At 43.2% G+C, this 27,297-nt stretch overlaps 1 protein-coding gene and 1 long non-coding RNA gene across 5 annotated transcripts in view; both read left to right on the top strand.

Annotated features, from left to right (window-relative positions):
* Positions 1-27,297, top strand: part of PHF21B (PHD finger protein 21B) — a 184,369-nt gene that overhangs the window by 51,821 nt on the left and 105,251 nt on the right. The window lies entirely within an intron of this gene.
* Positions 2,452-7,784, top strand: LOC310677766. The gene is made up of 2 exons (XR_014511426.1): positions 2,452-3,933; positions 4,273-7,784. It is a non-coding gene; the product is annotated as an uncharacterized lncRNA (long non-coding RNA).

The raw sequence follows: 27,297 nt of genomic DNA, 5'->3' as shown, positions 1-27,297 counted from the left end.
AACTCCAGTTAAACTTTGGGAGATGTGAATTAATCCTGAACTTACTTTATGTAGCAGTAAGTCCCACTATTTTCAGTTATGCTTACTCTGAGGGATTGCAGCCTTAATCATGCACAACTCTCAACCACATGGAAATAACACACTTTTAAGTTGATAGGGTTGCCATATATGTCCGGAATATTACAGTCAGCAGCAGTGTCTGGGCAGAAATCAGAAAAAAAAAGTTTGGGAAAATCTGGATGTATGGCAGCCCATGGAAGCAGTGCCGTTTCTGCCATTTCCCCATCAAAATACAGTGGTACCTTGGGTTACATACGCTTCAGGTTACATACGCTTCAGGTTACAGACTCCGCTAACCAGAAATAGTGCTTCAGGTTAAGAACTTTGCTTCAGGATAAGAACAGAAATTGTGCTCTGGCGACGCGGTGGCAGCAGGAGGCCCTATTAGCTAAAGTGGTGCTTCAGGTTAAGAACAGTTTCAAGTTAAGAACGGAGCGAATTAAGTACTTAGCCCGAGGTACCACTGTAGCCCCAAAATGTGGTGTGTGTGTTTTTGGGTTGATTTTGCCCAAAAATCTCACAAAAACTCTCAACAACTTTTTCACCCTAAAGTTGAGATAACACAGTCCTGTTTATTGTTTAGCACGTCTCTGCAAATCTAATCCCCTAATACAGTCATACCTCTTGTTACATTTGCTTCAGGTTAAATCTTTTCAGGTTGCGTCCCGCGGCTACCTGGAAGTACCAGAAAGGGTTATTTCCGGGTTTCACTGCTCACGCAGATGCTCAAAATGACATCCTGCGCAGAAGCAGTGAATCACGACCTGCACACGGCGGATGCGGGTTGCGTTCTGCTCATGTTGTGAACAGGGCTCTGGAACGGATCCCGTTCGCAACCAGAGGTACCACTGTACTGTCGTTTTTCACAATTTCATATCTCAGAATGCTAACTCATACATTCCATTGAAATCCACATGAATTTCTATGACTTTCACAAAAGAGGGGAATTGGGGCGGAGGCCCTATCTAGATAGTTCCTAGTTATTATCTTGAATTTAAACTTTTACTTCTGTTGGGCAACAGAAAACATATATAAGAATTTGGAAAAATAACTTTCAGATTATGTTTATTTTATTTTAACCACACTATTAAATAGAATAGAGGAGGCTTCCAAACACCTCAGTTTTTATATCACATGCTTGTTTAGGTCACCTTAATGGTCAGTGGGGAGATACAGTTTGATGAAAATATGTTAAATACTTCATATCATCTGTGAGGGTTATGGGTTAGAATTCCACCTCTGAGTTCACTATGTGGCTGCAACATCAAGTGACGACTGCAAATGTGAAAAAGCCACCACAGAACTAATATCACAGAGAGGAGAACTTTTATAACACCCAACATCAGTTCACATCTTCTGCTGCTGGTCACCAAATGCTGAACGAAAAAAATGATGAGGAAATAAGTGTTAATTTGAATGTCTGAATGAACCTTTGAACCCATGGATTTAAACAAGATTTAAGTACCACCTCCCTACCTTCCTTCCCCAACCCCAATGGATTATGCCAGGTGCTTGCAAAGCTGTTAGATTTGGTTCCAAAGCCACAAAGCTGGTCTTTCTTCTTTTGTGATCACTCGTAGCTGAGTAAGATTGTCTTCCATGAACCTCAGTCTTAACGGTCTTAACAGTGAGTCTATAAGTGACTGTGGAGGCCAATTCTGGATCCATACATCCTTCCACAGTAAATAATAGGTACTTGACCCAGTGTACACACCAGACCCAATACACACCAGAGATTGTTTCACATGGTGAGAAAATAAATATTGCAGTTATTAAATATGGGTAGAGGGAGAGGGTTTGAAATGTGGATTCCCGTTAACTTTGTTAATGGGTTTTAGTTTGGATCCTTCATTTTTTAAAAAGCAGACTTCATTTCTGTGAGTTAATATTTCAACATAACGTTTGTTTCCTGAATATTTGATAGCAGCTCTGCCACCAGACACCTCTTTTAGCAGGTGTCATGACAGCACCTCCTGAGAAGGGAACACGAAGAGCTGGGCTCATTGGTGATACAAGTGCAGAGTGTACTTTGTCCTTCGGACCTTATTTGAATTCTAAAAGGACATCCGTGCCAACTGAAAAGCAAAGGCAGCAGCCCTGAACCCCTCCCTCCTCTTTTCAAGTGCAGCCAGCTCTGAAATATAATTCATATGATCACTTTAGGGTCATTGTACCGAGTCCCTAAAGACCAACTGCGTCGTCATGTAGAATTGGTCAGAGAAATACGTGGGGCACATTTTCTCCTCCTGTAAAGGAACTGGGAACAACTATTTCCAGTGTGATGAATAAACATGATGGGACTGTCCTTCATAAAAGAACTCATGTGAACTCATTGATCATGTGAGCTCATTGCTGTTGAGATTTTGAGTAGTTTTTCTACATCTTTTTTGAAACACAATCATACTGGTCACCAGTAGCCAGTCATAACATTGTCAGTGATTTAATATTACCTCTTTTGTAGGATTCAGTAATTTGTTGCATGAAGGCTGCAGTTAGAAAATTGGGAATAGTTAATAGGCTTGAAAAGCTGGAGGGAATGCCTTTTGAAATAACTATCTATTTCTATCTTATTCTATCTTTTTGCTGCCTTTTTTCAGCAGTGCTAGGTAACTCTTGTCAGTAAGACAGCTATTTATTTGGAGGTGTTGCATGCTCAAGGGACAGGAGGGGGCACCAGACAGATCTCCCCCCACAAAGTTCTTTAATGTTATGAAATGTGGTATGAAACATATTCTTATGAAATATGAGGATTTTTACCCAAGGGCGAATTAAACCCTGGCTCTAAGTCATACTATCTGTTTTCTGACTGGATAAACAGTATATATACGTAATATATGGAAGTGTCTGCCAAACAAAAAGTGAGTAAGAGTGAGAAAGAGCTATCTTAGATATTCTCCACTTTCTGTTTTCTAATAGAAATCAACAGTTTCTTTGGAGTGATTTCTCCCCCGCAATAATGAACTTTTTCAAATATTTGTCATCTCTCTCCACACACCCCTCCCTGCAATTGCTGATGCTTTGCACAGTTCTTCCCTTCTGGCTCATGTTTCTTTGCCCTTTGAAGATTAGTCTTATAGGTGATCTCACCCAAAAGGAGCTATGCAGTGAATGGGATGATATGTCTGCATTATGTGGCCAGATCTGTCACTGTGGCAATTACGAGCAATACCAAATGAGGCCCATCTAGGTGAATAAGTTAATGTTTTTGCAAGGAGTGCCATAAAATCACCAACAACAGGAGATATTTTTCACACTATCGAAAATGTTTGGAGGAACCAGTAAGTAGTTTGGACCCATTTCCACCAAAAATGCAACCCCCAAAGTGCCTTTGTTTTTCCTTTCCTTTCCTTTCCCCCTTTAGAGACACATCATGGAGCAAATACAGCACATCCCTTTTTGCTTGGCTGTGTATGAATTCTAGTGAGTAACTTTTGGTCAGGAGAGGAATGAATTACTCTGCCCACTGGTGCTCTATGTTAGGTTTGGAAGCAATGGCCAGAGCTTATTTCCCTGCTATTTGATTATGTTCTCTTTTACAATCAATTCTGAATAAGTGTCTCTTTAAAGCATGTAGTTTGGTGAGGAGGCTGAGAATTCTGCTAGAGATCCCCACAGGCTTCAGAAAAGGGAGAACGTAAAAGGGACACCAGTGAGGTCAGGGATAAATCTACTTCCTACTCCATAGTGACTCCAGCCATTAGGTCCAGCCTGTCTGTATTGTCCAGTTTGGGGTTCTGTTTCCTGGTCCTCCTTTTACCTTACCTCCTTCAGTGTGACAGAACATAGCTTTTATCTACAGATGGGTTGTGTTTGTCTATACGCATTATTTTTTTAGCTTTTTGCATAAAGTACATACGGTTCTTAGTAGTAAAAGTAAAGCTAAAGGGACCCCTGACCGTTAGGTCCAGTTGTGACTGACTCTGGGGTTGCGGCGCTCATCTCGCTTTACTGGCCGAGGGAGCTGGCGTACAGCTTCCGGGTCATGTGGCCAGCAGGACTAAGTCGCTTCTGGCAAACCAGAGGAGCGCACGGAAATGCCGTTTACCTTCCTGCTGGAGCGGTACCTATTTATCTACTTGCACTGGTGTGCTTTCGAACTGCTAGATTGGCAAGAGCAGGGACCGAGCAACGGGAGCTCACCCCGTTGCGGGGATTCGAACTGCCAACCTTCTGATCGGCAAGTCCTAGGCTCAGTGGTTTAACCCACAGCAGCAGGCAGCTATTTTTGATTCCAGATATGATTAGTTGATTCTCGTTCTCTGGTGATGCCATGTGATCCAACTTTTTAGTCCCATAATAAAACTTTTTGGCTACTTCATCTTACTGGATCACTGATTGTGATGTGAAAATTGTTCCATTTCCTGACACTTTGCAAGTTAAAACTATGAAAGATACAACAGATGCATCTTAAATGCTTGACTGGTACCAAAAAAGGCAAACATGTCTTTAGCTTATGCTTCTGTAATACAAAACTAAAGCTTACCTTGCACCTTGCGCTCATAGTGCTCTGCATTATTCTGCCTTCACTTTGCACCATTGGCTCTGTAGCTAGGATGGGGGCAGATAAGCATGGCACATCCATGATGTCTGGGCATAGCTAAGTTCCTATACAATGCACTTTGCAAAGGGAGGAGCTAAATATGTTGCTGCAACATTGTGTATAACATATCATCCAGTTTCGCTAGCCAACAGTGAGATTAGTAATAGTTATTCATCAGTAGATATGCAGTGTAAAATAATAATAATTCTAGATGTCCCTACAATCAATATAAAGCAAGAGATATAACGATTTAGAACAAATGAAAACATCCATAATGGAAGGTACTAAATACAAAACTACAGTGTGACATCTAGAAACATTCAGTGCAGCAAAACATATTGAACGTTTTTGAAAACTCTGTATTAATTTATCTAGTGTCTCAAATAATCACAATCAATCATGATGTATTTGAAAGGGCAACAGAGCCGATCATTTGTTCACCCCTGATATTAGCTTATCCATCCAGCTACACAGAAGCAGGCTGCTGTTCCCAACCAGTGAACACACGTAGCAGTCTTCCTCTCACTTTGAAGCATGTCTTATGTTCCTTAGCATCCTTTGCATGTAGAAATCACTCTCCAAAGTAGATGTCGTAGTCAAATTTGCCTTCATTTAAGTAAAGTAATGTAAAAGAGTAAAAAAAAGTGAAGTAATGTTAAAAAGCCTAAATTGTATTAAGAATTTTTGTTCATAATATAGATGTACATCTCTGCAGAGATGCTCTTGGAGCGTGCAATGAATAAAGCCCTGCTCTTTGTTTTTAGATTATGCAAACATGTGTCACAGTCGGCAGAAACCATATCGGAAGCCCCTCCTAAAAGCTCCTTCTACTTACTAAGAATTCATAAGTTCTTATATTTAAAAAGATTTTTTAAAAAACAATCTCTGGTGCCTTATAAATCATAGGCACCATTTTAATAGACCAAAAATTGTGAGCACCATTTCTAATTTATTAATTCCTTACAACTTGCAATCCTCATATTAAGTAATACATCGATATAAAGTTGCCGTTGTCCTGTTAAATGGGTGTTTTCACCACCCCTCAATACCTTGAATGAATTCCTTCAAATGGGAGCGATCATTGACCTAAGTTTTAACCCTGCTTTGTTTATGATTGAAAATGCACCACTCTGCTTTGTCACAGTTCCTGCCAACTTAGCAGTTCAAAAGCACACCAGTGTGAGTAGATAAATAGGTACTGCTGCAGCAGGAAGGTAAATGGTGTTTCCTTGCGTTCTGGCTTCCATCACATTGTCCCATTGCACCAGAAGCATTTTAGTCATGCTGGCCACATGACCCGGAAAGCTGTCTGTGGACAAACACTGGCTCCTTTGGCCTAAAAATGGAGGTGAGCGCTGCACCCCATAGTCAAATTCAACTAGACTTAACTATCAAGGGGTCCTTTTTCTTTTACCTTTCCCTTTCACTGTGCATGCCTTCTTCTCATTAGCTGCTAATCTTCTTTTCCAAACCTTGGGAATTAATGACAGCTGATTGCTGACTGAAGGAAGTTTATGGTTGAACAGAAGGGTAAACGAGGCTCAGTTTTTAGTGAGATGTTAAACCTCTGCTTGGGCTATACCACTTCAGGCTGTAGGTGGGAGCTCCTGTGCCTGAGGGCTCCTCACACAAAACACAAAAATGAACAAACAGAACCCCCCTTCCCATCACATTCAAAACAACCATGCCAGGAAGAAGGGTTCTACCATGATCTTCTATCTGACATTTAGGTTTTTAAATGGCAGATTTATTTAGTTTGAAAGAGGAAAAATCAGTTGTGTGAGCCCCTCTTTGCAGGCAGTACAACTCAGGCACAAGTTTAGCACCTCACTGAGACAGCTAAGCATTAGCCGGCAACCACTTAGGAAAGATGCTCCAATGGTCTGTTAGCTGCTGTACACAAAACCCCAAATCAATTGAACTGCCTGCAAAACCTTCTGAGCTACAGTATTCTTTCTCTTCATACTCATCACAAACAAGGACATTTTAAGAGCCTGGGGGAAAAGATGACTAGGATATCTGGGGTTATTTTCATTATTCAAGTGGCCTGGGATCTTTCGCTGAAGTTTGACCAAAGTTCACTTTCCTCATGACAGAGCTGTCCTTGGATCCAGTAAGCTGTCCCTGGTCAAATTCTACATCCCAAGAGCTCCTTTTATCCCCTTGTTTCTGTTTTCCCCTAGCCTGAAGCATCACATGGCACAGAGGGGGTTTTCGTTGTATTTTGTGCAGAAGAACAAAGACCTCCTTTGACCTGGATTTGGATGCGTCTGTGATGGCCCACTTCACGGACGCCAGCTGAGCATCGTGCATTTAATTGATGAAATAATAATGATGAACCATGCCTGAACTCGCTCTGACTACCACTTGAAGCAGAAGCTGTGGTAAATCACGCTGCGCCTGCTCCCTGGCGGGACCTGGCCTCCCCCTTCCTTGGGGCACTCAGGCGTTGCCGGAGCGATGGGCTCCTGGAAGATTTGTGCGCAGGCCTGACTGGGCTTTCATTTCAAAGCTCTCCAGCCCTGTTAGCGTATGTGAGAAAGGAGCCCCTTGCTCACTTCTTAGGAAAGCCATTCCACTCCTTTAATGGAAGCCTGGTCTTCCGAACTACCCAGAGAAAAAGGCCCAAGTTCTACTGCTGTTACAGATGCAACAGCAAAGCTCGGTGATTGTTCTTGAGTTTGGCCAGCAGTGCTACAGCTATTTACAGGGTTGCTGCAGCAGTCCTTCAGCTGTGCATAATCTTCTGACATTATTCTCTGATGTTATGTCATCTCTCATAATTCTAGAACTCAGGGCTATCACATGAAGTTGAATGTTGGAAGATCCAGGGCAAAGAGAAATGTGAACTTAAACTGTGGAAGATGTTCCCACAAAAGGTGCTGGTGGCCACCAACGTGGATGGCTTTAAAAGGGGCTGAGACACATCCATGGAAGATGAGGCACTCGGTGGCTGCTAGCTGTGGTGTGTATGTTCTCGCCAACTGTGCTGAGTCAAAGCAAGTGGGCTTCCTGGGCTGTTGCAAGCACAGCTAGAGCATCTCAAGTTAGCAGAGCTTTTCAGAAGCTGCTTGCCATATCTATGAAGGCCCTTTCACTGTGGATATTGCTGTATTTTTTCTATTTTATGATGTTTTAATCTTTGTCTCAAAGCAGCTTACAGAAAAATAATGAAAAATACATAGTGGAAAATGAAGTACTGTATAAAATTCTTAAATAAATAAATATGGACTTCCACCATTCTATAAATGTAACAGAGTGGGATAAGGAAACCTCCTGCAAATTATGTTTGTTTCACCTTGACTGGGTTAGAGCTGCCAATCCCTTCCACTCTTCTTGTAGAAGGTAGGAGTATGTAAAAGCTTAGCTGCCATCCAGCCAGCTCCCCAGGAGGACAGAATTGAACCCCAATTCCTTTGTCCATCCTCAGCCAACATCTGCTCAGTTAAATGCATTTGCTTTGTAGACTGGAAATCCCGCCCAGTCGAAACCAGGCAGGCACTATCCCTCCAAAGTTTCAGACATTAAATCAAAACATCCCCCCCTCCGGATGTCTTTGCACTATGAATGTTCTCATTTCCTGATGTTTTAAATTTTGTACATAATGTGTTCTATATTCTTCTTCTTTGCAAGCTACTTTCAGACACATGTGAAAAGCAGGGCATAATGTTTTAAAAAATAAATAAATAACCTGGCCTGTGCTGTTGTCAGCCTACTGAGGCTTTGGGAAAAGATGACGATTTTAAGCTTAAGGAAACATTTCATTTCATTTTACTTTTAATTTGCATACCAGTTTTCTATATTACTATACACAAGGCAGTTTACAAGCTGAAGAAACAACAAGAAAGACAGAAAAGATCACACACCTAATAATCTGATCCAATAAAAAAGTCATAATAAAAATATCTTTAAAATAAACAACATATCAAATAAATCAATAATCCGTTAGAATATAACGATAAACAGTAAAATTAAGTATCAGCAAATAATAATTAAACAGTTTACTCTTAACAACCACAGTAAATAATTACTTAACTATAATTAATAAAAATAACAGCAAGTCGCAATGCATGGCATCTCTTTGACCGATCAAGAGACTTTGCTCAGTTGAGATGCTGTAGCTGTGCCTGCAGCCTCCCAGGAAATTCTCCCGCTTTGAGTCAGCGCAGTTGGTGAGATGTGAAATGGGATGTAGATCAGGCTTCCCCACCCCCAATGCAGCCGCACAACCTGCACAAGTTTGTCTTGCAGTTGTTTTGCTCAGGCAGCAAAGATGGACAGTTTTAGTTGCAGCTTGAAGGCTGCCTCCTTGTAAATCTGCTCAGGGCCATCTTGGTACATTGGCCGTGATGCTTCACAGCCTGGGATCCATTCTTCCCACCATGCAATGATTCTCCTCCTGGTCTTGGATTTACAGTAAGGCAGCTTTTAAAGTCATTTGTCAAATAAAAACAAGCCCTTTGGATCAGAGCATTTCAAAGCTGCCAAGTGTTCCAATATTCAGCAGCTGCTTCATTTCCCCTTTCAGATCAGTGGGATATAAAAATTAAGGCCTTTTATATGCCATTTATTTCAATGGGAATGCTAAACATTTCCCCCACAAAATCAATGGGATTTTAAAATGTTTAATGCTGGCCAGCTCTTGCCCATATATTTACAGTATACCTAGGCAATTTAGGATGTAACCCTCTGCACATTTACTTTGCTGTACACCTCATTGAAGTGAGTGGAGTTTACTTTTGACTAAGCAGTTGTAAGACAGAGCTGTTCCACCAGGCCTTTGGTCAGGGCGCAGCCTGACCCCCTCCTCTGGCAATCTACACAGGGTCCTGCTTGCTGGTTGCCATCAATTTGTTTCTGATTGATTTTATGGTGAAAAGTTTTTAGAATGCTGGATTGTTTTTATTGTTGTTAGCCGCCCTGAGCCCAGCTTTGGCTGGGGAGGGCGGGGTATAAATAAAATTTATTATTATTATTATTATTATTATTATTAGGATTCCCCTGTTGTACCAAATTCTAAACCCACTTACTTGGAAATAAGCTCCACTGAATTCAAGAGTTGGCGTGGTTAGGATTGTGCTGTTAATCAGTTTATTCAGCTCAAGGCACTTGGGTCAATATAGGCTAATATATGGCAAGCTTTATAATCTTCAGGGTCCTGTGTGCAGCCCTTATTTTTTTGGGTGTGTGTTTGTCATTATTCACCTTAGTAAATGTGACTATTTCAAAGTTGAGTGAATGGAGAGATGATAATAATAATGTTTCTGCAATAATCCCTCCTTCCAGAACACATTTTAAAGGGTGTTAGATGTCAGTCAGCCAAAGGCCTGGTTAAAGGGCAACGTTTTCACCTGGTGCCTAAACGGCCAGGGCCAGCCCAAGACATGCTGCTGTCTGAGGCAAAGGACAAAATGCCCTCCTCTTTCCATGTACAGAAGCCAAACTGGACCTTGCAAACACCATCTGAAGCCCTCCATGTTATGTTATGTATTGTGTATTTATACTGTAAACTGCCCTATGATCTTCAGATACAAATTTAATAAATAATAATAATAATAAATAACAATCTTACTTCAACATCAGTAATGGAACAGCCTTCTGCTGCTCCCAAGGACACCTGACTAGCTTAGAGGGTATATGCCTGGCCTGTGGTAGACATTGCTCCAATATCCAACAGAGAGGAATGACATGGGGGGCTTATGAGGAATGGCTACTGCCAGGATCTGCTGGGTTAGATGACCTACCTAATGGTGGGTCTGGCTCTGGGTAGGGAAAAGTACCTAGGAGTCACTGGAAAGACCTTATAGGATGCTGGAGTATTATCAAGCACTTTATTTGTATGTCGCTTACACATATTTAAAAATTGCATAGCTAAAAGCATAACAAAAGTCATATACAGTAAACAAAATATCGAAACACACACACACAGCAACAACGGCAAGAACCCCATTAAAACCCCAGCCCAAGAGTCTGTTCAGCAACCTCCGCTTGTGTAGCTGGAGTCAGTTACACTCCCAGGCCAGGTGGGAAAAGGCCTGCAAGGCAAGGAGCAGGTCTTCCAGGACAGGCCGCATGTAGCATACACGCAGAGACAGCTAGATGAGGAAACATAATATAATGGTTGCATCTCACTTTTAGGTGGGGTTATACCAGCAATTGTTGGGTGGAAAGTGTGGTGCAAGCTTGAAAATTGCTCTAGAAAACTTTAGAAAACACAATATTGTGTTTTTTAAACTGTCACTGTGCACTCATGTCTTTTGAAGGAGGAAGATTAGGGTACGAATTATACATCCAATAAGTAAACCATCTTCTGAAGAGCATGAGCCTCTGTATCAGGGTGCTGGATGGATGACCTAGATTTTTTAAAAGTTTACCAGATTGTCATACCCCTCGATTGCCACCCCTGAAACTTAACTTTCGAGTGCTGATGAAATGGTGGTTATATTAAGGGACAAGAAAGCAGCTAATGGGATCTTTAACCACAAGATACAATAATGCCATTTTAAATTGAGTTCTTTTGTGGCAGGCTGTCTGGATAATATTGCTAAAGCTGAGCTTCAGTTGTGAAGTAAGTGGTGCATGTGCTGTGAAAGGCAAGCTGCAGAGTGATAACAAGCTATCTCTGCCATGCAAAAAAAGAAAAGTGTGTGAGGGGAGGGGGAACAATCTATTTCCATCAACTCAACAGTGTGTGTCATGGTAAATACGGGCCCATGATACTCGGCCAAAGAAACATACCATATTGATTGATGTTACTGAATCCAGTGTGTTCCTTGTGCATAAATGTGCTGATGTGTCACAGGCAGGAGACCCAGGTTCAATTTTCAGCACCTAGTTGAGGATATCATGTGCTTGGAGATCTACTGCCAGTTAAAGTACTCTAGCTAGATTAAGTAAAGCAGACTAGAATTACCAACTATTGCTTTCCAAAATTCTATTACTTGAGTGAGGCTATGGCCAGAGGCAACCCCTCCCCCCCAAAAAAAACCCCCAATCTGGACCACCCCAAGGTAAATTCGCAAGCGCAGTACTGAATCTGGCAAAAACAATGCCACTTAGTTTGGAAATTGGGTTCAGACTCAGAAGGCTGTACCCAATGTTAGGTTTCCTCAGAGTAGACCCATTGGAGTTAGTTGCTTCCATTCATTTCAGTGAATCCACACTAAAATAGACTAAACAATGGATGCAACCAAAAGTCCTAAGGATGAAGGTGTGAACTCTGGCATGGACACACTGCAGAGTGAAAGGGGTTTCCTTCTAAACAATTGAGTGACCAAATAATTCCATATTTAGCTATTCAGGAATAAATTATTGGGAAAAAGAAAGTAAACATTTTAGAGAAAAGGAGAAGCTATACCATATTTAGAGCTGAACACAACACACTAAAAGTGTCTACATTTTCCTAAAAAGAGCAAAGCTTGGAAGAGCTGATATTATTAAGTCATTATTTTAGTATTACTGTTTCTTTCTAATAAGAGAGGAATAGTATATTAACAGCAAAAAGAAAAATGTATATTGACAGGATCGCCCAGTCGCATACCTAAGACATTCCACACTAACATAACTGCACACATGGAGATTCCAGCATGTATATGCAAACATATGGTTAACTAAGCAGATTGTTACTCAGATTCATCCTTAAGCAGATTGCTAACAGGGTTACTTAACAGAAATACAAGTGTATTTACTGAAACCAGCTCTGCCTCACAGTTGGTTGCTGTGGTAATGCAATACTTTTATGGGGCTTGGATCTGTACTGTTGTTTTGGAAGAGAAGGAGAATTCTTTTTTCTCTGAATGGAATCAAATGTTTCTTCTCACTGTAAGGTGAGATGACTTTTGTGGTTGAAGGGATAAAAGTTTGGATTCAAGGTGACTAGAAAAGGCTCAGTTCACAGTCCCCCCCCCCCATTTTTATTTCCTGCCTGTCTTCTTGACAGGGAAGCCAAGGTGGTGCTCATGTGCTACCCATCCAGATTCAGAACTGCTTCACACCAGCAGGTGGTGAACTCCTTTGCACCCTGGACATAGCAAAGAGGAAAGAGGGCCATGGTCCTAGGAGCCTGTCATCTGTAAAATAAAAATATTTTGTATGCCTTTGACTGCCCTTCAGCTGTCTGTGGACAAATACCGGTCCCTCAGCCTGAAAAGCGAGATGAGCACCGCACCCCAAAGTCGCCTTCGACTGGACTGAACCATCCAGGGGTCCTTTACCTTTTTACCTTTTACCTCTACTTCTCCACCACATTCAAGGTTCTTGCATTAATTTATAAGCCCTGAAAAGGTTAGCGTCAGGTATCCTAGGGTCCACCTTAACCTTTATATCCCAGCTTGATCACTAAGATCATCTGTGGGAGTTTTGTTGCCCCACTCCACCAAGTGGATGAGGCTTATTTGACATCAACAGGAAATAGAGCCCAGTCTTATGAAATACCCTGCCCCTAAAGAGCCACCAGGTGTCTTCTGTTCCAGGTTCAAATTGCCATCAGGCTTATGCAGGCAGTTTAGAAAATATATTTCTGTAGTAGTTAGTTGACTGTCTCCGGTTTTTATTATGTACAGATTCACTGCTTTGATATACCGTATTTTTCGCCCTATAGGACGCACCGGCCCATAGGAGGCACCTAGTTTTTTGGGGGGGAAATCAAGGAAAAGCGGCTGAAGTCTGCCTTCAGGGACAGCCTCTCTAGCCTCCGTGGGGCAGCGGCTTGCCCCGCTGTCCCCCGAGGTTGTGGGGCTGGCGGGGGGGGGGGGGAGAAGCAAGCTTGCTTCTCTCCCCCCCCCCCCCACCAGCCTCCAGATCAGGTTGGGGAATAGCGGAGTGGCGGTGCTCCGCCTCCCCGCTATCCCCCGAGGTTATGGGGCTGGCAGGGGGGAGAAGCAAGCCTGCTTCTCTCCCCCGCCAGCCTCCAGATCAGGTCGGGGAATAGCGGGGTGGCGGTGCTCCGCCTCCCCGCTATCCCCCGAGGTTGTGGAGTTGGCAGGGGGGAAAAGCAAGCCTGCTTCTCTCCCCCGCCAGCCTCCAGATCAGGTTGGGGAATAGCGGGGTGGCGATGCTCCGCCTCCCCGCTATCCCCCGAGGTTGTGGGGCTAGCAGGAGAGAAAAGCAAGCCTGCTTCTCCCCCCCGCCAGCCTCCAGATCAGGTTGGGGAACAGCTGGGTGGCGGTGCTCCGCCTCCCCGCTATCCCCCGAGGTTGTGGGGCTGGCAGGGGGGAAAAGCAAGCCTGCTTCTCCCCCCCGCCAGCCTCCAGATCAGGTCGGGGAACAGCTGGGTGGCGGTGCTTCGCCTCCCCGCTATCCCCCAAGGTTGTGGGGCTGGCAGGGGGGAAAAGCAAGCCTGCTTCTCCCCCCCCCCGCCAGCCTCCAGATCAGGTTGGGGAATAGCGGGGTGGCGGTGCTCCGCCTCCCCGCTATCCCCCGAGGTTGTGGGGCTGACAGGGGGGAGAAGCAAGCCTGCTTCTCCTCCCCCCCCCCGCCAGCCTCCAGATCAGGTTGGGGAATAGCGGGGTGGCGGTGCTCCGCCTCCCCGCTATCCCCCGAGGTTGTAGGGCTGGCAGGGGGGAGGAGCAAGCTTGCTTCTCCACCCCCCCCCCCGCCAGCCTCCAGATCAGGTCGGGGAATAGCGGGGTGGCGGCGCTGCGCCTCCCCGCTGTCCCCCGAGCATGTGGGCTGCAGGCTGCTGCCCGCAAGCCTTGGTAGCCCGCGGGACCTCCCACCGGGTTTGCAAGGCTTGCGGATAGCTTCCTGAAGCCTGGAGAGCGAAAGGGGTCGGTGCGCACCGACCCCTCTCGCTCTCCAGGCTTCAGCGAAAGCCTGCATTCGCCCCATAGGACGCCCACAGATTTCCCCTTCATTTTTGGAGGGGAAAAAGTGCGTCCTATAGGGCGAAAAATACGGTATTTATGATATAGTGTATATAACTGTTTTTATTAATGAATACTAAAATATGTTTTGTGTGTGCAAAAGCAAGCCTTAGGCTCTCCCACCCCAGTGTTTGGTATGTATACCTCTGGAGCATACATGAGTACATGTATATGCTGCTTGCACAGGTGAATAGTTTGGGGAGGAGTTTCTTGCAGGGACCCCAGTCCACATAAATGACCAGGCATGGGTCTATGAACCCTCCGCTGTAGATGGCTGGGTGCACAGCCTCTTAGGCTTTAAATGTGTGGCAACGGCCAAGTCACTGTCTCGCTGCCTTGGCCCTCCATCAGCAAAATGCTGATGATAGTGATTCACATTTGTAGCAGAGGAATAACTTTACATTCATTGTCAGCCTAACTGCACAAGCAACTACCCAGTCTCTTGGGACACTGCAAGAGAGTCAAAGAAGGAAGGAGCACTCAGTCTTGAGAGGTGCACACCTTACCAAAGGCAGGGAGTGCAACTCTCAGATCACACAGCGCATCAGTGTGGGTCAACAACATGTCTGGAACCTTTTTTTGTTTGATCTCTACTGATGTATCTTGAAGGTTTACAATGACCACTCTTGGGCTAATAGCTAATTAAACGATAGCATTTAAATGCCTGCATCTAGGTCATGTCTGTATTGCTGCACATTCTTGCTTTTTATTAAAAAACTCTAGTAGCAAGGCCAATGAACATTCTCAAAAAATATTTAAAAGAAAGAGAATTGTGGGGCTATTTTTTTTTAATAGAAAAAGTATGGAAATTGTGTTTAAAACATCTGTCTCCACTTGATGAACTCTTAGGTGGTCAAAAGGTCAAAAATGAAAGTCAAAGATACTCTTTCTGGTGGAACTCTCCCTCTTACAGTGTGTAATGGCTTTTTCTTTAACTAAGCCTGGGAGGTCAAAAGAGCAGACAGATATTAACCCTGAAAAAGCCTCAAGCTCTTTCGCTGTGACACTAGGGTCTCTCTAAATTAAAATGGTCTCATAGGTGTGTGCAACTTGCACATTAAAAAAATGCAAGCTTGGAAAATTATTGCAACAGGGCTCTTTAACATACTGTACTCTAACAGTTTCTTTTATTTTCATTTATCCCTTTTGTGGCTACAGGATTGTGTGCAAAGTGAAATTCTGCTTAAATCACAATGAGGTCATTCAGTCCAGCACTAAGGGACATAAGGACAAACAAAGAAGCTTGTGTGGTTATCCTTAGTGAGGTGAGGAATAACACATGAAAACTGGTGCTGTGAATGTCATTCCTCAGCCCAGTCCAGTAGTGAGGCTTCTGCATGCATAGCCCAATCAGATAACCAGTGACGATGCCAACGGCCTGTTTAGGAAAGTAAGAGACTGGGGTATCCCTCTCTGCCAAACAACTGATCAGAACACTCACCATTTATCTGACTACATTGCACAAGCACACATTTGGATTGGGGCCAATAGGAATGATCTAGTATAATGGTGGACAGGATTATAACCGTAACTTTGTGGCAAATACCTAAAGCGTGATATCTTTGTTAATGTTGCCCAGATATCCTACAAATAGAGGAATGGCTTCTTTTCTCTCAGCCCGTAAAAAATGATAAATACTAATATTTATGCCATTAAACAATATAAAAACCAAAGCTAAATCGCCACCTGTAAAGGGTAAATTAAATATTGACTAGTTCATTGACTGTTAGATTTAATTTGAAGCAATCATGCAGGAGCCATAATGGTGTGGAAGACGACTGACTATTTAATCTTGGCTGTCATCCCTGTTAAGTGTTGAATAATGAGAAAAAAATGTACTTGACAGACTGGGCGAGTTGACTTCATCTCCTGTTTCTGTGTCAGGAAGGCTAGGGAACTTCATAAGGCTGTTGGAGCAGCACTCTCCGCTTTTCAGTATAGAGATGAAGTTGGGTAGTGTGAACGCTCTTTTTCTGACACCCTCCACTAGATTCAATTTCCAGGGTAATTGTTTGGACTGGTCTAGCTAGCCACAGGCCACATCTCCCCCTTCTGGCTGGACACACTTCCCTTAAGATACACCAGTAAGTCTGAGAGTAAATCAATCCGTACATTTATGACGAGCGAGAAGAACGGGTTTCCTGGATCAGGCCAAGGCTCAGCTAGTCCAGCATTCAGTTTCTAACAGGAGCTGATGAGAGACTCCTTTCTGAAAGTTATCTAAGGTACTGTTGCAAAAAAGTCACTCATGGAATTTGTTTGATGAAGAAATTGGTTAAGCAGAAGTCTTCTTAATTATACTCTTAGCATGTTATTGGCCGCCTTTTAGTACTTTTGTGAATCAAAATAGACAAGCTAAGCACCTACCTCCTCAGCATGAATCACTCTGAAAAGATCAAGGTTGTTAAATTTGGATTGATAGCCTTCCTTGTGTGTTTTCTTAATTGCACATAATAGAACTCTTCCACCCATGAGTTTTTGAGATTGCATTAACCCCTTTCCTATGGCTTTTTTTTGGGGGGGGGAGGGGAGTGTTTCTGTATGTTGTCATCTTCTCTCTCTCTCTCTCTCTCTCTCTCTCTCTCCCCCCCCCCCCCATACTGTGTATGTGTAACCATTACATATATAGAGAACTAGGGTCTGTAAACTAAATTCTCTGTTGAATTCTGTAGAACATAAAGCAGTCTGCTGCCTGGTGCACAGTTGACCAAGAGTCCTAACCTGCTCCCACCCCAGACATTCCACGGCTGCCCTCAAGCACACACCTTTACTTTACCTACATAAGTGAGTGGCTGCCACTTACTCCTATGGTTGAAAAAGTAGATTTGGTACTTAGGGAACATTGCTGTGTTGAAGGTGCTCCTGCCAAGAGACAAGGAATGTGCAGTGCACCTCTGTGCACAAAGGCATGCCAAGCCTCTGCCATACTGAAGCCTTCGCTCCACATACAAACTCTTCTTCTTATAACCAGAATGGCGGACAATTTTCTAGGCCAAAATATTCACTACACAAAACCAATGTGGTAAAGTCACCTTCTGGTGACAAATAAAAACAAATCTGGAAATTGGCTTTTTACAAAATAAGATATATTATTGTAGCATTGTCTAAATTTAGGAACCTTGATTGTGTTTGCTTTTTTTAAAAAAAAAACCACATAGAGACTGGGCATTTCAAAGACTTGAATCGTTTCTTTCATGTAGAATTTTGTTTGGCAGGACTGGAATCTTTTTGTGCATGAAAAAACAACAACAAACCCTTTCACACCTTTACATAATTTAGTCCTCAAAACTCCAAACAAGCTGAAGCCGTTACTCGCATGGCAATCAAATTATTCTCTTTGAGAATGCTCTCCATTCTTGGCAAAATAAGTTTTCTGTTTTTTGTTGGCTTGAAACCAGTCACTTCTCAGTGGGATAATTGCCACCTTTGCTATGTGCAATATAAAATGTGTAGTGCAACGATTACATCTACACTTACAACACAGAAATGCCACGAAAGCAGTTCTGTTTTTCTTGAAGATCTTCAGGATTTTCAGACAACCCAGCATCATTGCTCAGCTAATGAATGTCTTGTTGGTTGGATTCCTCATAGACCTGCACCATCACACTCCTCAGGCAGAAATGGAGGAGACACTCAAAATGGAGCTGCTACTGAAAATAGCAACCCCACGCTGAGTTCTTTCCCATCCCCCTCAAAATGTCCCCCCCCCCCCCGCACCACCAACCATTGATGAGAAGCAGGGAAATGAACCATTCGTGATGTTATGGGAAGATGTACAAAAGGCAGGAGAAAGTTCTGCCCTCCTAAAAATGGCCCCCAGGATTTCTTCTACATGACTGGAGGAGATCCATTATCAAATGCATGGCCCTGTATGCATCACTTACAGTTTACCTCTGGTGAGGCTGGAAGGAGGAGATTAGAAGCTCTTACTTGCATTTTCACTAAATCACAGTATGTTATTATTCTGAACCCTAAATTGTGGTTATTCTTAATTATGGTTTAGGGAAACAAGACAACTTCAGAAAGCAGCTGCCCAGGTTCAAACATCCCATGATACTAAACTAGTTAAAAACGAAAGTCAAAACTTCGGATAAAGGGTGGTATATAAATTGTAATCATCATCATCCACTACTACTTTGGATTGCCTCTTTATGGCCATTAAGGAGGGGGAGGGGAAGCTGACAAGCCTGTGACTCATTTACATAAAGCTGAACCGTAGTGTAGAGTTATGTCCAAACAAGACCATCGCATGGAATGATATCACAGCACGACATATCCAATCAGATTTTACTATCAGATGACATCACTGAGGGCACATGAGAGCAATTGAAGACAACAACATGGCTAACTGAACATTTTTATTTTATTTTTTACAAGTGCTCAGAAATAGCTGAAAAGTGAAGGCACCTCTTGGCATGTTGAAAATGTTTGTGAGAAGCCGAGACCACTTTCTCAGCAGCTCTGCTTTTAACCCCTATAAAGTCAGGAGTAGTGCTGGAATAACATTGGGCAGCTGGTCCGGCCCATTTACTTCAAAGCTGCCAGACTAATTTATGTGTCACTTTCAAATGTCTTCAGATAAATTCAGCCCGATGTGTAAAAACAACAACTAAGTATCACTTTGCAAGTTGGTAAATGGTGGCTGCCCTTTTCAGCATAACACTTTTCTAGTAGCAAATATTATCTACATAGGGACGCAGGTGGCGCTGTGGGTTAAACCACAGAGACTAGGACTTGCCAATCAGAAGGTCGGCAGTTCGAATCCCCACGATGGGGTGAGCTCCTGTTGCTCGGTCCCTGCTCCTGCCAACCCAACAGTTTGAAAGCACGCCAAAGTGCAAGTAGATAAATAGGTACTGCTCCGGCGGAAAGGTAAACGGCGTTTCCGTGCGCTGCTCTGGTTCGCCAGAAGTGGCTTAGTCATGCTGGCCACATGACCCGGAAGCTGTTCCCTGCTCCCTCGGCCAATAAAGCGAGATGAGCACCGCAACCCCAGAGTCGGTCACTACTGGACCTAATGGTCAGGGGTCCCTTTACCTTTACCTTTATTATCTACATAAGTTGCATCTTGAGATGCTGAGAACCACGGGAATGTATTCCCTGGTTAGATCCTCTGAATTTATTTGAATAGAATTTGTGAAAGATGTGTGGGATGGGCAGGATGCGAGGGAATGTACTAATTAAATGAACTTTATATGCAAAGATAAGTGTTGGTGATGGCAGTTATTACTTAAATAAAGCTCAAAGTCTCTATTAAAGGAGTAAAACATGAGACAAAAACTGCTGCAGATTTAGTTCAGTGTAATGATTTTATATGTCTCAGGCCTGATTGCGCAGGGGAAGGAGCTGTGCTGTAAATCCAATGATTTTGGTGGTCACTGAATGAATGCAGACTTTCCAAGAAACCTCAACCACTACTTAAAAGCAGTGCTAAACACACATATAAAGCCCCCAATTCCAGGTAATATAATCTGCACATTATGCTAATTTGTGCTAACATGACTTATCAGATTTGCTAGGTTAGCATACTTAATATGTATAATTTCCAGCAGGTGGTTCACCCCGGCTGCTGCTCTGGAGACAGTGAGCAACATTTGATTTCTAAAAAAGAGAGGCACATCGGGAGTTAAACTTGCCTGGAAGCTCAGGCCCTAATGCCATTTGTCATTTGTGCAGATTGATGTGGTTGTTCAGTAGTGAAGGAATCATGGTTCAATGACAGAACCCATGTCTTATATTCTGGAGGTCCTGAGTTCATTCCCTGGTATCTCTAGTTGAGAAGAAGCTGTGCTGGGGAAATCTGACCTCATGTGCTCAACGTAATAATGCCTTCTTAATGGCATGCATTTGGGAATAGACTCCATCCTGCTAAGCCATTACTGAAGGGAAAGAAAACACTGCGCATGCTCAGATGTAGGCCTTTTGCTGTCTTGAGCCATGGATGTAGTTTAGCACTTAACATTTCTAAGTTTCAGAGCAAAATCTCAGAAATACTAATGTAGATATTTAGCTTCTAGCTGGAAAAGCAGAGCTCTTCTCGTTCCTGCTCTGCTCCTGCTTCTCTTCCCCCAAAACACAGAACAGCATACAATCTATTTATCTGGTGCAATCCAGATTTTTATGGTACCAATCCCTGGTTAAGTCACTGCTCCCACTTTGCCCTGTGAGAGATTTGGTGGTACTTTTTAACCTTATTGTCAACCTGCACATATATTTGCTAATGTTCAGGCTTCAGCCCCCTTCTTAAGGCCTCCAGGGGCTACGATTTCAGGGCGCATCGTGTCTCTTAGTGCGTGTGCATGTGAAGGCGCGCACATAAACCCTAAGGCACCATGGAGTACAGTCTGCCTTCTTGCCCGCTGCAGCTAAGGAGGTTCACTTCCAGCTGTTACTTAATATATATTATAGGACAATTGTATTCTTTTCTAATACATGTTGACCCCAAGGGACCAACACACACATTCTTAATGGCCAGTGCCAGGCAGTGGCTGTTCATGCTTTCTTGTGTGTGTGTTCTTATCTTTGGGGGTTTTCAGAGAAGGGATACTGGGGGGGGGGGACGGGACTATTCTTTTCTTGTTAAATAGTGCCCTGTCAGATCATAGGAAAGTAATATTTTTTTATTCAGAGGAGATTTGAAGCTTTAACAATAGAGAATGAAGAAACAAATTTGAGTGTGAACTGCCGTAAGGAATATCATGAAAGCTTTGATTCCAGCTTTGATACTAAGGCTTCATTTTACTCTGCGGTAGTACAGCCCTGCTTCGATGGGGCTGTTCTGAAGCAAGTGGTACAGAATTATAAGCCAAAATGATTGTGCTAACAGAGCATCCTTTTAAAATGGATGTGTTGATCACAGCATAAACTACCCCAGCTGTATACAATGGGGAATTCTGATAGTTGTGTCAGCAATACCTATTTTCCTGCGTAAACATATATCTTCTTTTTTTTAAAAAAAAGCTTGTTTTTACTACTTAGTACTTTGTCTAAATATAATATCCTTATTAGTGCAGGTGAAATATAACTCTGGGCCAGACACTCAGAGTCTCTTCACAGTTCTCAATATAAGCAGGTGCCTCTGGCCACTGTATGTCTGCAGCTACCTAGGGCATATAGGTGTCTTGGTAACTTTCGGGTATATAAAACCTAATTACTTTTGATCAGGGCATATACATAAAGAAACAGACTTCCTTAGCTGAATAAGGAATCCCCCACATAAATGTCAGTTGCACATCTTACTCCTGGCCCCATCTAGTAATTGAACGCCGCTTTGTTGTAGTCCTGGTCAGACGATGGGTGATTTGCATCTGTGTGTTGGGTGGGGGGATATAATGGGGGCAAAGGGGCTGGATTGAGTCCTTTTCACTGCACAGATTAACAATGCTACTGCCAGTATGACTCACCTGAAGCTACCTAAGTAGAGCCTTGCTGAATCAGCCCAGCACCCCATTTCCCATATTAGCCAACCAGATGCCTATGTGAAACCCACAAGCAGCACATAAAGCCGAGAGGGGCTTTCCAGAAGTCTTCATCCAGCCTTCAGCACACTCTTCAGACTTCATCCTCTCTCCACATTATGGTCCTCACCTGCTCAACACCCTCCTCAGGTGCTTTTGCCTGGCTGTGTCCTTGAACTGTGACAATGTGTCACAGAGTGAGCCAGTCAGTCATCACACAGTTCAAAATTGGAGTTAACTATTAAAACTAACACTTGATAGAGTGTCAGGCCTAATGAGCACAGCAGCTCATTCCTAATAGGTCTGAAATCAGTTGCCGAGACTGAAAGTCCCCACCTCTGGGAGACAGAGGGGGAGGGGAAATGCTCACAGCAGGGCAGGGAGACACATAGAATCATAGAATCATAGAATCATAGAGTTGGAAGAGACCACAAGGGTCATCGAGTCCAACCCCCTGCCAAGCAGGAAACACCATCAGAGCACTCCTGACATATGGTTGTCAAGCCTCTGCTTAAAGACCTCCAAAGAAGGAGACTCCACCACACTCCTTGGCAGCAAATTCCACTGTCGAACAGCTCTTACTGTCAGGAAGTTCTTCCTCATGTTTAGGTGGAATCTTCTTTCTTGTAGTTTGTATCCATTGCTCCGTGTCCGCTTCTCTGGAGCAGCAGAAAACAACCTTTCTCCCTCCTCTATGTGACATCCTTTTATATATTTGAACATGGCTATCATATCACCCCTTAACCTCCTCTTCTCCAGGCTAAACATGCCCAGCTCCCTTAGCCGATCCTCATAAGGCATTGTTTCCAGGCCTTTGACCATTTTGGTTGCCCTCCTCTGTACACGTTCTAGTTTGTCAGTGTCCTTCTTGAACTGTGGTGCCCAGAACTGGACACAGTACTCCAGGTGAGGTCTGACCAGAGCAGAATACAGTGGCACTATAACTTCCCTTGATCTAGATGCTATACTCCTATTGATGCAGCCCAGAATTGCATTGGCTTTTTTAGCTGCCGCGTCACACTGTTGGCTCATGTTAAGTTTGTGGTCAACCAAGACTCCTAGATCCTTTTCACATGTACTGCTCTCAAGCCAGGTGTCACCCATCTTGTATTTGTGCCTCTCATTTTTTTTGCCCAAGTGCAATACTTTACATTTCTCCCTGTTAAAATTCATCTTGTTTGTTTTTGCCCAGTTCTCTAATCTGTCAAGGTCGTTTTGAAGTGTGATCCTGTCCTCTAGGGTGTTAGCCACCCCTCCCAGTTTGGTGTCATCTGCAAATTTGATCAGGATGCCCTTGAGTCCATCATCCAAGTCGTTGATAAAGATGTTGAATAAGACCGGGCCCAAGACAGAACCCTGTGGCACCCCACTAGTCACTCTTCTCCAGGATGAAGAGGAACCATTGATGAGCACCCTTTGGGTCCGGTCAGTCAGCCAGTTACAAATCCACTGAGTGGTAGCATAGTCAAGACCGCATTTTACCAGCTTCTTTACAAGAATATCATGGGGCACCTTGTCAAATGCCTTGCTGAAATCAAGGTAGACTACATCCACTGCGTTCCCTTCATCTACCAGGCTTGTAATTCTGTCAAAAAATGAGATCAGGTTAGTCTGACATGACTTATTTTTCAGAAATCCATGCTGACTATTGGTGATCACAGCATTCCTTTCGAGGTGCTCACAGATTGTTTGCTTAATGATCTGCTCCAGAATCTTCCCTGGTATTGATGTTAGACTGACTGGGCGGTAATTATTTGGGTCCTCTCTTTTCCCCTTTTTGAAAATAGGGACAACATTTGCCCTCCTCCAGTCTGCCGGGACTTCGCCTGTTCTCCAGGAATTCTCAAAGATGACTGCCAGTGGTTCTGAGATCACATCTGCCAGTTCTTTTAATACTCTTGGATGCAGTTCATCTGCCCTGGAGACTTGAATACATCTAAACTAGCCAAGTATTCTTGTACTATCTCCTTAGTTATTCTGGGCTGTGTTTCCTCTGCTGAATCATTTCCTCCAAATTCTTCAGGTCGGGCATTGTTTTCTTTATCGGAGAAGACTGAGGCAAAGAAGGTATTGAGGAGTTCAGCCCTTTCTGTGTCCCCTGTTTGCATTTCACCATCTTCTCCTCTGAGTGACCCCACTGTTTCTTTGTTCTTCCTTTTGCTACGAACATACCCATAGAAGCCTTTTTTGTTGCTTTTAACCTCTCTAGCAAGCCTGAGTTCATTCTGTGCTTTAGCTTTTCTGACTTTGTGTCTACACGTGCTGGCTATTTGTTTGAATTCCTCTTTGGTGGTTTCCCCCCTTTTCCATTTTTTGTACACATCCTTTTTTAATCTTAACTCAGTTAAAAGTTCTTTAGATAGCCACCCTGGCTTCTTTAGGCACCTTCCATGTTTCCGTCTCATTGGTATTGCCTGAAGTTGTGCTTTTACTATCTCCCTCTTAACAAACTCCCAGCCATCATGAACTCCCTTTCCTTTTAGTATTACTGTCCATGGGATCTCAGCCAGCACTTCCCTAAGTTTTATGAAGTCGGCTTTCTTAAAGTCAAGAAATTGAGTCCTAGTATGCTTGGCTGCTCCTTTCCGTTGTATAGTAAACTTCAGAAGAGCATGATCACTTGCGCCTAATGATCCTTCCACTTCTACCCCATTAACCAGGTCATCGACATTGGTTAGGACCAGATCTAAAATGGCTGTTCCTCTTGTTGCTTCTCCCACTTTCTGGACAATGAAGTTGTCTGCAAGGCCAGTGAGGAATCTGTTTGACCTTATGCTCTTGGCTGAGTTTGACATCCAACAAATATCTGGGTAATTGAAGTCCCCCATTACTACTATCTCCCTTCCTTTTGCATGCTTGGCCATCTGTTCCAGGAAGGCATCATCTATGTCCTCCGTTTGGCTTGGGGATCTATAGTAAACTCCCACAATGAGGTCACTATTATTCTTCTCTCCCTTAATTTTGACCCAAATGCTCTCACTTTGGCTTTGAGGTTCTAAATCTTGGATCTCTTCACAGGTATACACATCCCTGACATATAACGCCACTCCTCCTCCTTTCTTGTCTGGTCTGTTTCTCTGAAATAGATTGTATCCCTCCATTTTTACATTCCAATCGTGGGACTTATCCCACCAGGTTTCAGTGATGCCTATTATGTCATATTTAGTTTGCTGTACCAAGAGCTCAAGCTCATCTTGTTTATTTCCCATGCTTTGTGCATTAGTGTACAGACATTGAAGTCCTCATCAACCAGACTCTTGGCTTCCCTCCTCCCACTTGCCAGCTTCAGCTTCTGATTCTTGACTTTTTTCTGTCACAGACTCTCCCTGCAGCCCAAGCCCTGTTTCCCCAGTCTTCTCCCTCTGACCATCCATCACCATCCCACCCCCCCTCCCCCGGCTCTGAGCCTTCTTCTGTTGGTTCCTCCTACCATCCATGAGGTCATGCCTGTTACCTGGAGGATGCAGCGGGGTGGGTGCGTAGGGGTCTGAACTTCTGACTTTTGCATGGCTGTTCCACTCCCAGACATAAAGGCGATGTTCCTTATCTGTTACTGCTCCCAGCACCAGGAATTTATTGCAGTACCAGTGGGGTGGTGGGGCAGTGGTGTTCACCTGACTTCTGTGCTGATCTCACCCGACCCACTCTACCTCCTGGTGAGCAGCAGTGGCGTGACCAGCCAGAGGTCAGGTGAGTACTGCCATTTCGCAACACCATCCGCTCCTGATTTAGTGACATTCCGCCTCTGAATCTGGACGTTGAACATAGCCATCACGACTCGTAGTCATTAATAGACTTACCCTGCATGAAATTTGTCTAATTCTCTTTTAAAGCCATCTAAGCTGCTTGGCATCACAATAACTTGTGGCAGGAAATGCGATAAATCAGGGTCAGGAACTGTGTGCATATGTTTGCATCAGGGCCAGTTTATGCAGCAGCCCTCAGTATAGAAGACCACAGCTCCAGTCCTATACACACTTACTTACCTAGTGATGGAGCCTACTTTGGAGTAGACATGCAGTATTTATTCAGAAGTCTACTTGAGTCCAGTGCTCTGGTAAATTGCCATGAGATGGCAGCCCAAGACTTTTGTTTAAAATACTATTGTTTAGTCCTACTCTTAATTAGTCTTACTCTCCAATCAATCAATCAATTACATGCTACTGATATCAAAATAACTGCAATTCTTGTGTAGTTTGTACTGATATTTGTACTATATCTATAGCTATATATAAAAAATAATCATATTGAAGATACATAATGAATATAATTCAAGTACAGAACCATGTTAGACTGTGGCTGTGATCAAAGTTGCAGTCCTGTGTATACTTGGGTTTACTTCTGAGTAGACATGTCTAGGCTTGCACTATAAGTCTTTTTGTTTTAAAAAAGTTAATTTTAACTACTTCATACACCACTTAATTGTTTGTGAAATAATACTAAACTTATTGTAGCTTTCCACTGCAGAGTACACTTACCTGGTAATAAGTCCAGGGGTGTTTATAACCCAGATGGGTGGGGTATAAATAATTATTATTATTATTATTATTATTATTATTATTTTATTATTCCTCCATTCTTTTCAAAGCTGAGGAGAGTGTGGGGCAGCCTGTGTACACTAAAGCCTTTATTTATGCTCTGTAACTCCTGGATTGGGAGGAATGGAGGGCTGTTGCTTGGAGGGATGTATTTAGACTGTTTTTTTCACCCAATGAGTAATTTGTAGTGAAATTCTTTCCCAAGCAACAACTCATTATTACAATCTGGTTAATGATGCGCTTGTTTAGCCTCCACGTAATGAATTGCTTTTCCCAATTAATTGATTAATTTGCACCTCTTGACTGTGGTTATAATGCAATAATTCAGCTGGTCTTTCCATTGACATAGGAGATGAACATGTTATTTTTAAAACTTCTAATACACTGACCTCTACTCTTTTAAACACACACACACACACATGCAAGCCAACCACCCTGCTCACATGATTGGCTTACTTGTGTGACCAGTGTAACGTAGCAGCCACAAACTCATGTGAGAGCTGCTCCTCTTCTGTGAACTGGAAAATTACAAGTTTAATTTTTTCAGCTCCGGAAGAACAGGAGTAATCTTGTGTTGAGGCAATCGCTCCAATTTTACTTTGCTCCCACGAGAAAGCCACTCACATGAGCCTCGGGGTCTGGTGTAAGCTGACCGCTGTTACAGCACTGGAACTGACTCTGAAAATCTCTTCCGCTTCCTACATAAAATTAAAATCCTGGCTTGATTAAATAAATCAGTGTGAAATTCAAATGTTTCTTCTGGGAGCTCCTTTGAGGGAACCCAATGGATGTTTTCATGGGTACTGGTTGCATGAGAAACAAGGATATGACATTTGGGC

This window comes from Podarcis tiliguerta (genome assembly GCF_965153285.1).
Source record: "Podarcis tiliguerta genome assembly, chromosome: 5".
Lineage (NCBI taxonomy): Eukaryota > Metazoa > Chordata > Lepidosauria > Squamata > Lacertidae > Podarcis > Podarcis tiliguerta.
This window is presented reverse-complemented; position numbering and strand designations above follow the sequence as displayed.